The sequence below is a fragment of the Schistocerca gregaria genome, chromosome 5 (genome assembly GCF_023897955.1).
Source record: "Schistocerca gregaria isolate iqSchGreg1 chromosome 5, iqSchGreg1.2, whole genome shotgun sequence".
Taxonomy (NCBI): Eukaryota; Metazoa; Arthropoda; class Insecta; order Orthoptera; family Acrididae; genus Schistocerca; species Schistocerca gregaria.
The window spans coordinates 155,376,259-155,380,833 of NC_064924.1; the positions used below are offsets into that span (position 1 = coordinate 155,376,259).

The 4,575-nt window shown below is 39.7% G+C and overlaps 1 non-coding gene across 1 annotated transcript; it reads left to right on the forward strand.

Annotated features, from left to right (window-relative positions):
• The first annotated feature begins 1,748 nt into the window (after nucleotides 1-1,748).
• Nucleotides 1,749-1,821, forward strand: Trnaa-cgc (transfer RNA alanine (anticodon CGC)). The gene has a single exon. It is a non-coding gene; the product is annotated as a tRNA-Ala (tRNA).
• Nucleotides 1,822-4,575: the final 2,754 nt, after the last annotated feature.

Genomic DNA, 4,575 nt, shown 5'->3' on the forward strand with positions numbered 1-4,575 from the left:
GCACATCGTGTGGAGATCGCGTGCCTTATGTGGGCGTATCCAACCTAGCTGGGAGTATGAAGGACTGATATGATCATACAATCGAATATTGCAAGCATTCATCACTAGCTCGAGGCATCTAGAATTTTCACTATTTGTGCCGTGTTGAACTACATCGCAGTAGTAAAGATTAGGCAAGACTAGTGTTTCGACTAATTTTTGTTTAACATGGGTTGGAAATATTTTTCTAAATTTTTGAATTTCATGTAGGGAGGAGAGCGGTTTCCGGCAAGCTGTGACTGTTTGTTCTTCCCAGTTTAGGTGTCCATCCAAGATTATTCCAAGGTCTTTTACTGTTTTTTGGTATGGTAGTTGAGTACCATTGAGGAGTATTTTAGGGACTGTTTCGCGAAAGTACCGGCTGATTAACTTTGGATGAGATATAAGTATGACCTGGGATTTCTTGGGGTTTAGCTTCAGACCTAGGTTCTGTGCCCATCGAGAAACAGAGCAAAGATCTGCGTTCATACTCGCTATTGCGTCAGCAATGTTTTTGGGGCTTGCACTTATGTACAGTTGGATGTCGTCGGCATATAGATGGTAGTTGCAGGAGTGAATCACTGAAGAAATATCATTAATGTACAGTGAGAAGAGTAGTGGACGGAGCCTTGGGAAACTCCAGAGCGCACGTTTTCCCATGATGACTTTTCCGACCCACAAATGACTTGTTGACTTCTGTTTTTGAGGTAGCTGTCGAACCAGTGTATTGCTCTGTTTGAGAAATTCAGCTGTTTCATTTTAATTAGTAATATATCGAAGTCAACTGTGTCAAAAGCCTTGCTTAAGTAAAGCAGTGTTAGGATAGTAGCTTCACGTCTGTCCATAGCACGTTTAATGTCATCAGTTACTTTGATTAATGCAGTTGCTGTACTATGGTGCTTTAGAAAGCCTGACTGATATTCGTCATGGATGTTATGAGTTTTGAGGTAATCTGTCAGCTGTTCATGGACGATGTATTCTAGGGCTTTAGATATTGCAGGTAGTATGCTGATCGGCCTGTAGTCACCTGGCGACTTAGGGTTGTCAGTCTTGGGTATAGGTTGAATTAAACTTTGCTTCCACTCAGTAGGATATGTACTACTGACAAGAGACAGGTTAAAGATGTCTGTGATAACTGGAATAATAGTGTCTACGACGTTCTTAATCATGCCAATGCTCACTACATCATTTCCTACTGCCTCGGAAGAGATTCTCATAATTGCCTTGTATACTGTGCCGGTAGTGACATGTTTTAGGAAAAACTTGCCTCTCGAGAGATTGATGTCTTGGGGCTGGTAATTTGTCGCTGCGTGGCAGTTTACAGCTGTTGAGAGGAAATCGTTTAATTCTAATTGCTTTGAATTTTTGATGTACATAACCTTTCCTTCCCGATTTCTTAATTTTGTTTGACCAGAGGATGGAATTCAGTTTATTTATTCCTTATTTAATTATTCCTCTGTCTTATTCCGCGTTGACTACAACCCTGATCTGAGATTGTAACTTCCAGGCATTTATACCCTTGTCATGTCTCAATAGTCTTTCCATGTGTGATAATGCCATGTTGTTAACTTCCCACAAAGGGATATTTGTTTTTATAAAACGGTACTGTTGCGCCGCAGGTAACACAGAAAAAGTACTGTTTTCTGAGAATGCGTCATTCCTGCTGCGCAACAGTGTTAAGCCGGGATTTTGCTGTGGCGTCAAATGAGATTATTCGGACAGACATACCGAGCTAGGTGGCGCAGTGGTTAGCACACTGGACTCGCATTCGGGAGGACGACGGTTCAATCCCGTCTCCGGCCATCCTGATTTAGGTTTTCCGTGATTTCCCTAAATCGTTTTAGGCAAATGCCGGGATGGTTCCTTTGAAAGGGCACGGCCGATTTCCTTCCCAATCCTTCCCTAACCCGAGCTTGGGCTCCGTCTCTAATGACCTCGTTGTCGACGTTAAACACTAACCACCACCACCATCGGACAAAAATGGTTCAAATGGCTCTGAGCACTATGGGACTTAACATCAGTGGTCATCAGTCCCCTATAACTTAGAACTACTTAAACCTAACTAACCTAAGGACATCACACACATCCATGCCCGAGGCAGGATTCGAAACTGCGACCGTAGCAGTCACGCGGTTCCGGACTGAGCACCTTAACCGCGAGACCACCGCGGCCGGCACCATCGGACAGACATTGGTGTTGCAGGTTATAGCATTTGAATTGATCCAAGAATCCAGTATGAGGAAGGATAAATGTTGGATCTGGAAGTAGGTTCTATGTAGAAATGACACAGAGGCATCAAAAACACTTATTAACGAAGTATCGTTTGTAAACAAAAATCCATTCTTGAATCATTTTCGGATAACAAAAGTAAATTTCGAATTCTTGTTGAGGGCGTATCGATCTCAGTTACAACAAACCGATACAGTACTCGCATTAGAGGCAGTAATTGCTCGAGTGGAACTATAAACGTCATTCTGATATTTGATACCTGGCGAATCATCTGTCATCTCTCTAATATTCATATCACTTCCTCAAAACTACAAAATCAACGTTGTTGTATGAAGTGTTGCAAGCTATTGTCAGTACTCTGAAGACTCATTTTAAAGCTAACATTTTCGCTTTTGCACCGGACATCAGTTCAATATGACGAAATGCTAAAAGTTATTCTATGTCTAATTTAGAAATTATGCCTTGTGCAGGTGCACTAACGGTCACTGTAATACAGTTGATTTCCTTTTTTGTTAGCTACACTCCATCTGAAATTATTCTGCCACTAGAAACCTTCTTATTTCCTTTCTCATTTCCACCGAGGAAATGTTTAAGAGCCTTGAATCTACTAGTAGTTGAATCTGAATATACCACATTAATTTTCTCCATATGTAGAATTAAGTGAGGTAGCGTGAAATTATAAATCACTTTTCACTAATTACTCAATAACGCTTACTCATGCACAAATTTTATCCAAGAATCATAGTGTATAATAGAATCATCGTGTATCTTCACCACTATGTGGTCATATATGTTTTTATATACGGAAGTCGCATTTCCTGCCTATGCAGCTTAACAAACCGTAATAAAAACTACGTATTTTGGAGAAATCTTTAAAGCAGTGTATCACTGAAACTGTCTGTTCTTGTAACACATTATATAAAATTAAATCGCTAGCTGCAGAAACAACACTTGTCCACTTTTTGGCTGTACTACGAAGAGCTGATTTCCATATCTTGACACTCCGTCTATCGAGTGAATATAAGAAGAATGTTTTTCCTAAGTTATTAATGGCAGAAATGAGATGACAGATCTATGAGTGAGAGGAAAAAAAGCACTTGCCCAGGATTAGTGCTGTTTCTGCAACCGGTGTTGGCTAGTCTGCTGTATGATATTACTTATGTATTCCAGCGATTTTTCAATGTTAAACACAGTAATGGAAAATATGGAAGTGGATGTAGGTGGTGAAAGTTTAGAAAGGAAAAAAGGTGTAAATAATGTTGAGTATCAACATGAAAACATAGAAAGGTCGTGAATTAAAAGTTTACAGTGTAAAAACTTTAGAGACAAGTTACTATCAAAGAAATACACTGGTGATGACTGCAAGTAAGTGATGTTCTGCGAATGAAGGTTATGTATCATTAAAGTAATAAACTAATGATTTATTGTGTGACTGAAATATCTGAATAATTTTCTAGACAAAATCTGCTTTGGAAGAATTCTTGGAGAGGAAAGAAACATCTTCGCGTTTCTGCGACATGACATCAAAGGATGCACGGGATTGTAATCTTCAAGGACTGACTTCTGTAGATAACATTTCTAGAACATAAGGAAGAGTACCAGAAGGAGGTAATTGCAATCCAAGATGCAACAACTTTCAGAATTTCATTACTTCCAGCACTGGACGATCACGGGAATGTACGAAACCTTTCTCATGTAACATTCGGGTCAAAAGCCATATGGGCACAAGGCTAAACAGTCGACTTGCTCGTGGAAAATCTACTGCCCACAGGGGTAAAAACGCGTCAAGAAATCAAATCAGTGTTGCAGAAATGATTATTGCTCACACAAAAGTATATCCCCAAAAACTTACTCACTATGGCACAAGACAACAGCGTTATTTAAATGGGTTACTAAATGTCAAAATCATGCATGAGCAGTTCAGAATATGACATCCCTAAGCATGGAATGTTAAGTATAAATTTTATCTGAAAATAGTCAAAGAAAGGTTATTATTAACATTTAGTGGCCCTCAAGTTTGACACATCCGGAAACTATGAAAGGTTTGAGAATCAATTACAGACTAAGGCACTGAATCAAAAAGACAAAATGGTTGCCGCTGCAAGAACTGATGGTTCATAAACGCAGGTCTTCAAAATTTTCTGCTCATATTCGTGATATAGAAGTATGTCAAAAGAGGATGATGTTGCAGCTATTGCCAAAGATCTTATGCGAAATTTTCCCCTTCCACATCAGTTCAGGTCGTGCTCTTCCTTCGGCAACCTAATGTTGGTGTGTTCAGCAACCATTCCCTCAAAACTGGGCATGCAACATTGCATATATATTACG